The sequence below is a fragment of the Mandrillus leucophaeus genome, unplaced genomic scaffold, assembly GCF_000951045.1.
Source record: "Mandrillus leucophaeus isolate KB7577 unplaced genomic scaffold, Mleu.le_1.0 Scaffold128, whole genome shotgun sequence".
In the NCBI taxonomy this organism is placed as follows: domain Eukaryota; kingdom Metazoa; phylum Chordata; class Mammalia; order Primates; family Cercopithecidae; genus Mandrillus; species Mandrillus leucophaeus.
The window spans coordinates 3035838-3048921 of NW_012101209.1; the positions used below are offsets into that span (position 1 = coordinate 3035838).

General features: G+C 35.4%; 1 pseudogene; it reads right to left on the reverse strand.

Moving 5' to 3' along the window:
- The window catches only part of LOC105533750, a 136287-nt pseudogene that overhangs the window by 4105 nt on the left and 119098 nt on the right, over nt 1-13084 (reverse strand).

Genomic DNA, 13084 nt, shown 5'->3' on the forward strand with positions numbered 1-13084 from the left:
TTCTAGTTCCTTAAGGTGAAGCCGAGTGACTGATATGAGGCCTTTCTTCTTTTTCTATTATAGGCATTCAACATAAAAACAAATCTCTCTACTGCTGTATCTGCATCCCACAAATAGCGGGATGGTGTTCTCATTTTCCCTTAGGTCAAAATACGTTGAAACTCACCCTCCTTTTGTTTCTTCTTGACCATGGATTACCTGGAAGTGTATTGCTTAGTTTCTAAACATTTGAGGGAATTTCCACATAGAATTCTGTTACTGATTTCTTACTTAATTTCATTGTAGTCAGAGATTGTACTTTACATGATCTAAAGTATTTTAAATGTGTCAATACTTGTTTTGTGGCCTAGAAACTGGTCTTTTTTGATAAATAGTCTGTGTGTGCTTGAATGTCTATTTTGCTGTTCTAGGGTGGTGTGTACTACAAATGTCAATTAGGTCATATTGGTTGATGGCGTTATTCAAATCTTCTGTATTCTTGCTAAATTTCTTTTTATTCTACAAATTATTTAGAGAAGACTATTAAAATTTCTAACTATTCTGTAGATTAGTCTATTTTTTCCTAAAGTTCTATCAGTTGTGCTTCATATATTTGAAGCTCTGTTATCTGAGTGCATAAATGTTCAGGGTTGCTACATTCTCTTGAAATATAAATCCCTTCATTTAAAAATCCTTGTTTAATCTTGATAATATTCTTAGCATTCAAATGTACTTTGATGTTATTACAGCCACACCAGTTTTCACTGACTAGTAGTAGCATCACATGTCCTCTTCCTATCTGTTAACTTTTAACCTCTTCGTTTCTTTATATTTAAATAAATTTCTTGAAAGTAGCCTATAGTAGGGTCTTGCTTTGCTATGCAATCTGACAATTCTTGCTTTTCATTTGTGGTGTTTAGAACTATATTAGTTTCCTATTGCTGCTATAACAAATTACCACAAACAGTTGCTTAAAGCAACATGTATTTATTCTCTTTCAAATTTTGGAGCTCATAAGTCTAAAATCACGGTATTGGCAGGACTCCAATCCTTCAGGAGGTTCGAGAAGAAAATCCACTTCCTTGCCTTTTCCAGCTCCTAGAAGCTGGCCTCATTCCTTGGCTTGTGGCCTTATATCACTCCAACTTCTGCTTCTACCATCATATCACCTTTTTGATCTCTTACTCTTTTACCTCCTCCTTATACTTTGTGATTACATTTCTCCTACCTGGATAATAAGGATAATCTCCACATCTCATGAGCATTAATTTAATCACATTTGCAAATTTCCTTTTTCCATGTAACGTAATTCACAATTTCTGGGAATTAGGACATGGCCATTGTGGGGGGCTCATTATTCAGCCTACCACAAGTCCATTTACACTTAATATGATAATTGATATGGTTAGATTTAAGTCTATACTCTCGGTGCTTTCTCTTTGTTCCGTCTGATCTTTGTCTCCCTTTCCCACTTCTTCTGCCTTATTTTGGACTGAGTGATTTTTATAATTCCATTTTAATCTTGTTTGTTGCCTTTTGGGTTCTGTCAATTTTTGCTCTACATATTTTGAAATTCTCTTTTAAGTTCATATGCACTCAAATTATTACATCTTTCTCCTGTACTGAACTATTTTGCATTATAAAACATAGTCGTTTCTAGTAATATTCTTTGTCTTAACATCTATCTTATCTGATATTTATATATTTTTCACTTCAGCTTTCTAATGTTTACTCACGTGGTATCTTTTCCATTCTTTTTCCTTCAGCCAATATACATATTTGTATTTAAAGTGCACCTCTGCAGGCAGCCCATAGATAGGTTTTGCTCTTGTATTCAGTTTGCCAGTCTCTGCCTTTTGTTTGGAAGAATTTAGTCCTCCTTCACTTTGAAATTACTGATATGGTTTGATATAGGCTTGCTATTGTGCTCTTTTGTTTTTTTAAAAAAACTTTATTTCAAGACATTTGGAGATCCACATTAAGTGAGAGATAATACAAGTAGTTCTTGTATAGACTTTAAACAGCGTCCCTGGCTATGGTAACATCTTGCATATTTGCATAATATCACAGCCAGATAATTCACATTGATAGAATGGCGATAGAGAGCATTTCCATCACCACAGAGATCCCTTGTATGGCCACACATACTATACTTTCCTCACATTCCCACCCCACCCTAGCCCCTCGCAACCACAAATCATTATCTACATCTATAATTTTGTCATTTGAAGACAGTTACATAAACGGAATTATACACTAAGTAACCTATGGGGATTGTCTTTTCTTCATTCAAACAATTCTCTGGAGATTCATCCAGGATCTTGAGTGTATCAATAGTTTGATCCTATTGCTGAGCGGTATTCCATGGTAAGAACAGATCACTATTATTTAACCATTCACCTTGCGAAAAACATCTGGGTTGTTTCAGGTTTAGGCTATTACAAATAAAGCTGCTGTAGACATTTTTCTATAGAATTTTGTGTGAACACAACTTTTCATCTGTCTGCGAAAAAATGCCCAGTACAATTGCTGGGTCTTAAGCTGGTTGTATGTTTAGGCTTTTTCCCCTTTTATTTTTAGTTGACAAGTAATACTTGTACATATTTATGGAGTATAGAGTGATATTTCAATGCATAATTACGAAGTGTAATGATAAATCAGGGTAAGGATATCCATCAGTTCAAATGTTTACCATTTGTTTGTGCTGGGAACATTCAGAATCCTGTTCTTTCTTGACATATACGATAAGTTACTGTTAACTAATATTCACTCTAAAGTGGCAGAGAACACTAGAACTTATTCCTTCTATTTATCTCTAATTTTGTATCTCTTAGCCAACCTCTCCTTATTTTCTTCTCCTCCTTACCCTTCCCACTCAGACTCTAACTACCACAATTCTACTCTACTTCTATGAGCTACTTCTTTTAGCTTCCACATGAGTGACAACATGCACTATTCATCTTTCTGTGGCTGACTGATTTCACTTAATGTATCCAGGTTCATCCATGTCTAGGCTTGCCATTATGCTCTTTTTGCCCCCACTGTTTTATTTTTTGAGTGGTTTTGCTAGGGATGACAACAAGCATCTTTAACATATCATGATTTACTTACCATTTAAATTGGGTTATTTCTAGTAAATCATACATTTCCATTTACTCAATTTTTGTGCTACTGTCATGTATATTTAATTTCTGTCATGAAGTAAAAAATATAATGGTATCACCTTTGCCTTAAATAATGTCTTCTAAAGATTTTCAGAGAAGAAAAATGTATAGTGATTAATATCCACATATTTACCATTTCCAGCGCATTTCGGTATTTCTTGTATATCTGAGTTACCATCTGGCATCATTTCTCATCAGCTGATAGAACTTCTTGTCCATCTTGAAGTATAAATCTGTTACCAACAAATTATATTAGATTTTTTTGATCTGAAAAATGTATTTTTGGCCTCCATTTTTAAAAGATAATTTCATTAAATATAGAATTCTTGATTTTTCTTCTTCAGCACTTTGAATTACCATTCCAGTGTCTGATAATTTCCACTATTTATGTTGAGAAGTCAGATGTTTATATAGCATATCATTTTTTTCTCTTATTTTCAAGATTTTCTCTTTATCTTTGATTTTACCATTTTGACTATAATGTGCCTTGCTTTGGTTTTCTTTGGGCTTAACCCAGTTGGATTTGTTGAGCTTAGCAGATCTCTAAGTTAGTAGCTCTTATCAAACTTGAGAAATTTTTGGCCAACATTTCTTCAATATTTTTTCCTTCATGTTCTTTTTTTCATTACATCTAATATTAAAATTATGCATGTGTTGAACTACTTAATGTTACACAGGTCTGTGACATTGGTTATTTTTCAATCTTTTTGGTTCCTGTTCTTTTGATTAACTATTCTCTCTTATCTTCAAATTCACTAAATTTTCTGTTCAAATATTCTATTTTCATCTCAAAACTGTTGAGTACATTTAAATAATTTTCATTTCATTTACTATACTTTTCAGCTCTAGAATTCCCATGGGGGCTGGAGTATTTCTATTTCTCTGCTGAGATTCCACATCTCTTCACTCATGGATACCATGTTTTCTTTTAATTTATTTAATATATTTTTCTTAAGCCTTTGAATGTGTTTGTAATACTGACTTTGCAGTCTTTGGCTGCTAAATCCAACATCTGGACCTACTTGAATTGGTTTCTGTTAACTTATTTTTTTTTTCAGTGTTGGTCATACTTTCTCATTTTAGTTTGCATCTCTGAAACCTTTTGCACATTGTAAATGATATATTGAAGTGACTGTAGAACCTGTTTTGTTCTTCTGATTACCAAAGTGTTGTTCTAGGAGACAATTAATGTGCCTGAATTTCCTGTCATGTGCAGGAGCTAATATCTCTGCTTAGGAGCCTAAACAAAGGCCTCAAAAGATCCATTACACATCTTAGAATTTTATGACTTTTAGAGATTCAAAATTCAGAAATTAAAAAATTTTAATTGTTCTTATTATGTTTTCCTTAGGATGTTTTTCTTATTATGGCATTTTGGGTTTTGTCACTTTTCTTTTAAGTCTTACAAATCCAACTCAGCTATGGTACAAGATGCTAATATCTCACTGTGTTTTAAATTCAAATCCATATTTTAGATATCTAATAAAAATTTTCATATTTCAAAAATTATGAAAAAAGCTAAGTAGAAGATGTTAAATTGAAAAATCAGGATGTTAAAATATACTATAATGTTTGGAATTAATTTCTACTTCATTGATAGTATAATTTTACTTCTCTAGATGAAATAATTTAAACTACGATACCAGGATAATATTTTAATGAGTTTAAACTAAAATCTCTTAAAGAATCAGGACTACTGTAATAAAGTGAAACATTTGTTGCTTAAAAATATACCATATCAGAGAGCATAGGGTTAATACTCACTTAGTTCTCACAACACACCATGCCTCTTCTAAAACATAATAATTCACATGTAACTCCAATAATTTATCTCTTATTTCTTTGGCAGATTTTCGACTATACGTAGAATAAACTATTTTTGTCCAGGCCCTTTAAATTTAAACAATAGTTTAAAAGATTTTAAAATGAATGATAATAGAGTAGACTGAAAAAAAATCTTACTAAGTTGAAATCTCAATACTCACTGGGTGGAACACTGATATACATGACTCGAAACAGCATCAACTATTTTGGGGATGGCAGTTTCCACATTCCTACTTATATTTTGAATGTAATGAAACTTATGGCAATTTTAATTATGCATATACTGCTTATTAGTGTTTAAAATAGTCTAAAGTTGTACTGGGTGGCAGAGAGCAGCTTAGGATATAACATTTTCTTCTCATAATTCACAAAGTTTTCAGAGAATATATTCTGACAGAGACTGAATGTAGTGAAAACATATCTTTCAATGCTTAATTTCATCTGAAGAAGCTCTGACAAACACATGAATTGAAACTGAGTGTATCAAGTAGAACACTTAGACAATGGGCATCCAGGGTGTCAGAACAGGTAGGAAAAGCACCTTCACAGAATCTTGAGAAATGGGGATGGTCACCAAAATGTGGTACAACAGGTGATTTGACCGTAGTGGGAGTTCTTACAAAATCCTGACAAACTATCACTTATGCATTGGATGTTGCTTAGAATTTCAAGCATATGGGATGCTCAGTCACCACAGTGGTTTCCATGCCAGTTCACCGCAGTAGAACAGAGAGAGCATCAGGTGCATTTCTAAGGTGTCTGACTCCAAACCCTGGCTCCTAGACAGCAGACCTAAAACTTTTAAATAATTTAAACATTTGCCTCTAACAATAGGCCAAAAACCCACTTTTAAAAAAGATTATACTGACAACTACTAGAATAACCAAAATAATTTTTTAAAGCAGCCATTTAAGGAAAGCAAAACTTTTAGACATCAATGGAAACTAGAGTTCTCATAATTGGCTAGCAAAAATTTTCATGAAAGCACGTAATATATAATAGTAACTTTCATGTACTTTTTCTACCTGTCACAAAAGGCTAGTCATTGGCCACCAGTAAGATCTAGAAATCATTTCTTAAATCAGAGTGGGACTTATGATGTAGAGCAGGGGTTGGCAAACCATGGCTGTGAGTAAAATCCATCCTATCTCCTGTTCCAACTACCTAGTAGTTTTACTGGAATACACACACACATCATAAATATGTGACACATTTGTCACTTTGGGAAAAACTGGCTTTTGCATTTTTCAGTTTTCAGAGGTCTGCTTGCTCCAGAGGCAACAGCTATATATTGTCATTTCTGGATGGTTATTGTCATTTTTTTTTTAACTTCCAGCATGAAAATGCAGATGAGTTTGTGTGTGTGTGTGTGTGTGTAAAAATTTTTCCAATTCCTAAGAATTGGGAGTCACCAAGTGAGTCTTGATGAAATACTCATCAGCCGCCAACCTCAAGTCTGCATCTTCATAATGTGGATGATTCACAATGGGATGAAGTGTAGACAGCTTGACGCCATTGTAGGCATGGCACCTGCGAAGACAGCATCTGAAATAAAAAAAAGGCTATATTCTTCAATGAAATGTTTTAAAGAAAATCAGAAGTTACACTTACCTCTAATATGTGAACCCAAATTAAGACGGATGATGCCTATTTACATGACGGTGGACCTCATTCTTTTTATTGACTCAGTAGCTACTCATTGTCTACTATAATAATAGCTGACTTTTGTTAAGTGCTATCTTGGTGCTAGAAACTGTGCTCTATATTTTAATAAGAATTAAATAACTTAACTTGCACAATTCTAAGAGGTGAGTCCTCTATTCTTACTTTGTAGAATCTACAAACTGAGCATGTGAGGGGTCTGGGTTGTGCACTCATTAGAATCTAATGCCTGATGATCTGAGGTGGAACCATTTCATCCAGAAACCACCCCATATCCCCCAGTTCTGTGGGAAAAAAGTGGTCTTTCAAGAAACCAGTCCCTGGTGCCAAAAAGGCTGGGGACTGCTGTTGTAGATGATGAAGAGACAGAGCCAAGTTAAGTGACTTGCCCAAGACTGCACAGCTAAGAAGTTCCAGAGCCTGCCCTCTTAGCTGCTTCACTAAAGCTTCCTGCCATGCTAGACCACCATGCGAACAGCAGGACTACAGACACACATGAAACAAAAAGAATGTAAAATGTCATATCTGTTCCAATAATGTGAAATGCCAGGAACTGAGAGACTGCTGTGAAGGGCAAGTCTCATAGGACATTTTTTCAAATGACTTTTGTGGCTTGTGAACTATGGTCCTGTGGATGTGCCATAAAAAGAGAAAAGCATTGTTTTCTTCCCTCAGATAATCTTTAATTGAGTTCTCAGAGTTACCATTTGACTTGACACCATTTATACATGCCATGAAATCATTTCATTATTTGCTGCTAGTACTTTTTGGAGTAATGACATGTATAAATTTGGTCATAACAAGAGATACATCAAAATCAACTATCTGGCTTCCATTTCATCTCTTGAAGCACCAGAACACCAAATGCTTACTTCCCAATACTTTGGTATAAAAAACAATTATATACTTGTGAAGGTTATCATTTTTAATCAGTACAATAAAATCAGTAATAAAGACAAGACATATTATTCAGATATACTGTAAAAAAAACTATGTTGGAGAGGAGGTGGAGCATGATGACCAAGTAGAAGCCTCCACTGTTCATTCTCCCCTGAGGAACACCAAATGTGATAACGATCTACACAAAAAGCACCTTCATAAGAACCAAAAATCGCTTAGGTACCAGCGTGGCCGCAGTGGGGAGGAGCACCAAGAAGGTTCTTGTGGTCCCCGATTCCAGGTCTTGGCTCTTGGGTGGCATTTCTGGACCTGCCCTGGGCTGGAAGAGAGCCCGCTGCCCTGAAGGGTGAGTCCCAGGCCTGGCAGCACTCACCACAAGCTGACTGAAGAGCCCTTGGGCTTTAAGTGAATGCTGGCAGTAGCCAGGCAGTACCTCCCATGGGCCGGGGGTAGTGGTGGAAATGGAGAGAGACCCCTCTGCCTGGGGAAAGGGGAAGGAAGGGTGGGAAGGACTTTGTCTGGTGGTATCAGCACCAGTTCAGCTGCAGTAGAATAGAGCATCAAGTAGATTTCTAAGGTGTCTGACTCCAGGCCCTGGCTCCTGGATAGCAGCATCTCTGGACCTGACTATGACCTGGGGGATCTTGCCACCCTGAAGGGAAGGTCACCAGCCTGGTTTGCTTTGATACCTGCTGACTGTAGAGCCCTACACCTTGGGCAAACATAGGTGGTAGCCAGGCAGTAGTTACAATGAGCTTTGGGCAAGACCCAGTGCTGTGCTAGCTTCAGATCTGACCCAACACATTCCCAGTGGTGGTGGCCACAGAGGTGCTTATGTCACCCCATCCCCAGCTCCAGGCAGCTTAGCACATAGAGAGAAAAAGAGAGAGAGACTCCATATGGGAGACAGTAAGGGAAGAGAAACAAGAACTTCTGCCTGCTAATCCTGAGAATTCTGGATTTTATCCAAGACCACCAAGGTAGTACCTCTAAGAGTCTGTAATAGCTTCAGTGTTACTGGGCACAGGGTGCCTCCTAGTGCAGATACAGCTGCAGCGACTGGAAACTTAGATCACAACACCAAAGTCCCTTTGAATACTTGGAAAGCCTTTCCAACAAGGATGGATACAAACAAGCCCAGACTGCAAAAACTACAATAAATACCTAATTCTTCAATGCCCAGACACTGACAAACATCCACAAGCATCAAGACCATCCAGGAAAACATGACCTCACCAAACAAACTAAATAAGGCACTAGGGGGCCAATCCTGGAGAGACAGAGATATGCAGCCTTTCAGACAGAGAATTCAAAATAGCTGTGCTGAGGAAACTCAAATAAATTCAAGATAACACAGAGAAGGAATTGGTAATCTTATCAGATAAAGTCAACAAATACATTGAAATAATTAAAAAGAATCAAGCAGAAATTCTGGAGCTGAAAAATGCAACTGACATATTGAAGAATGTATAAGTCTCTTAATAAGCAGAAATGATCAAGCAGAAGAAAGAATTAGTGAGCTTGAAGACAAGGAGTTAGAGAGACAGCAGTAGGAAGTTTATTCAAAAGTATAACAGAGAACTTCTCAAAGCTAGAGAAAATATCAATATTCAAGCACAAGAAGGTTCTAGAACACCAAGCAGATTTAACCCAAAGGCTAACTCAAGTCATTTAATATCAAACTCCCAAAGTTCAAGGATAAAGAAAGGATCCTAAAAGCAGCAAGAGAAAAGAAACAAATAACATACAATGGAGCTCTAATACATCTGGCAGCAGACTCTTCAGTGGAAACTTTACAGGCCAGGAGAGCATGTCATGACATATTTAAAGTCAAGGAAAAAACCTTTTACCTGAGAGTAGTGTACCCAGAGAAAATGTCCTTCAAACCTAAAGGAGAAGACTTTCCCAGTCAAACAAAAGCTGTGAAATTTCATTAACACCAGACCTGTCCTGTAAGAAATGCTAAAGGAAGTTCTTCAATCTGAAAGAAAAGGACATTAATGAGGAAGAAATAATCGGAAGGTACAAAACTCACTGGTAATAGTAAGTACACAGAGAAACACAGAATATTGTAGCAGTGTAATTATGGTATATAAACAACTTATGTAAGTAGAAAGACAAAAAGATGAACCAATAAAAAATAACTACAATAACTTTTCAAGAGACAGTGCAATAAGATATAAATAGAAACAACAAAAAGGTAAAAAGTGGGGAGATGAAGTTAAAGTTTAGAATTTTTATTAGCTTTCCTTTGGCTTATTTGTTTGTTTATGCAATCAGTGCTGTTATCAGTTTAAAATAATGGGTTATATTATTTGCAAGGCTCATGGTAACCTCAAGTTTAAAAACATACAATGGATATACAAAAAATAAAAAGCAATATGTTAAAACACACCACCAGAGAAAAATCACCTTCAATGAAAGAAACAGAGGAAGGAAGAGAAGACCACAAAACAATGAGAAAACAAATAACGAAATGGCAGGGTAAGTCCATATCAATAATAACACTGAATGCAAATGAACTAAACTCTCCAATCAAAAGACAAAGAGTGGCTGAATAAGAAAACAAAACCCTAAGAATCTGTTACCTACAAGAAACACACTTTACTTGTAAAGGCAAATACAGACTGAAAACAAAGGGATGGAAAATTATATTCCATGCTGATGGAAACCATAAAAGAACAGGAATAGCCATACTTATATCAGACACAATAGAGTACAAGACGAAAACTATAAAAAGAGACAAAGAAGGTCATTATATAATGATAAAGGGGTTAATTCAGCAAGAGTATACAACACTTGTAAATATATATACACCCAATACTGGAGCACCCAGATACATAAAGCAAATGTTATCAGAGCTAAAGAGAGAGACAGAGAAAGACAGATCCCAATACAATAATAGCCTGAGACTTCAGCACCCCACCTTCAGCAGTGGACAGATCATCTAGACAGAAAATCAACAAAGAAACACTGAACTTAATCTGCACTATAGATCAAAAGGACCTAATAGATACTTACAGAACATTTCATCCAACAGCTACAGAATACACATCCTTCTCCTCAGCACATGGATCATTCCTCGAGGACCACAAAACAAGGATAGGCCACAAAACAAGTCTTAAAACATTTTTAAAAAATTGAAACAATATCATGTATCTTCTCTGACCACAATGGAATAAAACTAGAAATCAGTAGTAAAAGGAATTTTGGAAACTCTACAAACATAGAAATTAAAGAATATGCTCCTGAATGACCAGTGGGTTAATAAAGAAATTAAGAAGGAAATTGAAAATATTCTTGAACCAAATGATAATGAAAACACAACATATCAAAATCTATGGGATACAGCGAAAGCAGTATTAAGAGGGAAGTCTATAGCTATAAATGCCTACATCAAAATAGAAGAAAAACCTCAAATTGACAACTCAATGATGCATCTTAAAAAACTAGAAAAGGGCAAACAAAGCCCAAAGTTAGTAGGAGAAATGAAATAATAAAGATCAGAGCAGAAATAAATGAAATTGCAATGAAGAAAACAATATAAAAGATCAACTGGTTTTCTGAAAAGATAAAATAAACAAATCTTTAGCCAGACTAAGAAAGAGAGAGGGTCCAAATAAATAAAATCAGAGATTAAAAAAAGGAGACATTACAACCAATATTGCAGAAATTAAAGGATCATTAGAGACTACCATGAGCAACTGTATGCCGATCAATTAGAAAACCTAGAAATGGGTAAATCCCTAGATATGTAAAACCTACCAAGACTGAACTACATAGAAATCCAAAACCTGAACAGATCAATCACAAGTAATGAGATCAAATCTCTAATGAAAAGTCTCCCAGCAAAGAAAAGCCCAGGACCTGATGGCTTCACTGCTGAATTTTATCAAACATTTAAAGAAGAACTAATATCAACCCTACTCTAACGATTCTCGGAAACAGAGGAGGAGGGAATACTCCCAAACCTGTTGTATGAAATCAATATCACTTTAATACCCAAACCACAGGAAGACCCATCAAAAAAAAAAAAAGAAAAGAAAACTACGGGCCAGTATCTCTGATTAATGTTAATGCAAAAATCCTCAACAAAAAACTAGCAAACTGAATTCAATAACACATTAAAAAGATTATTCATCATGTCCAAATAGGATTTATCTCAGGGACACAAAGATGGTTCAACACAGCAAATCAATGTGATACGTAATATCAACACAATGAAGGGGAAAAAAAATCATATGATCATCTCATCTCCATAGATGCAGAAAAATCATTTGATAAAATTCAACATCCTTTCAGGATAAAAACCTTCCCAAAAAACCTGGGTATAGAAGGAACATTAATCAACATAATAGAAGCCATATGCGGCAAACGCACAGCTAGTATCATACTGAGTGAGGAAACACTGAAAACCTTTCTTCTAAGATCTGGGACATGACAAGGATGCTCACTTTTTACCACATTATTCAACATAGTACTGGAAATCCTAGCTAGAGCAATCAGACAAGAGAAAGAAATAAAGGGCATCCAAATTTGAAAGGAAGAGGTCAAATTATCATTTTTTGCAGATGACATGATCTTATATTTAGAAAAACCTAAAATCTCCACCAAAAAAAAACTATTAGAACTGATAAATTCAGTAATGTTGTAGGATACAATATCATACAAAAATCATTAACATTTCTATATGCCAACAGAGAACAACCTGAAAAAGAAAATTTAAAAAGTAATTCCATTTACAGTAGCTGCACATAAAATTAAATACCTAGAAATTAACTAAAGAAATGAAAGATCTCTAGAATGAAAGCGATGCAAAACTGGAGAAAGAAATTGAAGAAGACACAAAAAAATGGAAAGCTATTCCATGTTCAAGCATTGCAAGAATCAGTATTGCTAAAATGTCCATACTATTCAAAGCAATCTACAGATTCAATGCAATTCCCATCAAACTACTAATGATATTCCTCACAGAAACAGAAAACAAAAATCTTTATTTATATATAAAAACAGAAAAGACCTAGAATAACCAAAGCTATCCTGAGCAAGAAAAAAACTGAAGGAATCACAATACCTGACTTCAAATTATACTACAGAAGTATAGTAATCAAAGCATCACGGTACTGCCATAAAAACAGACACACAAACCAGTGAAACAGAAGGAGAACCCAGAAAGAAATCCGTACATCTACTGTAAAGTTATTTTTTACAGCAATCCCAAAAATATACACTGGGGAAAGGGTAAATCTCTTCAATAAATGGTGCTGGGAAAACTGGATATCCATATGCTGAAGAATGAATCTACACGCCTATCTCTTGCCACATACAAAAATCAAATCCAAATGGATTAAAGACTTAAATCTAAGACCTCAAACTCTGAAATTACTACAAGAAAACTTTGGGGACACTCTCCAGAACTCTGGATTGAGCAAAGATTTCTTGAGTAAATACCCGCGAAGCACAGGCAACCAAAGCAAAAATGAACAAATGGGATCACATCAAGTGTAAAAGCTTCTGCACAGCAAAGGAAACAATCAGCAAAGTGAAGAGACAAC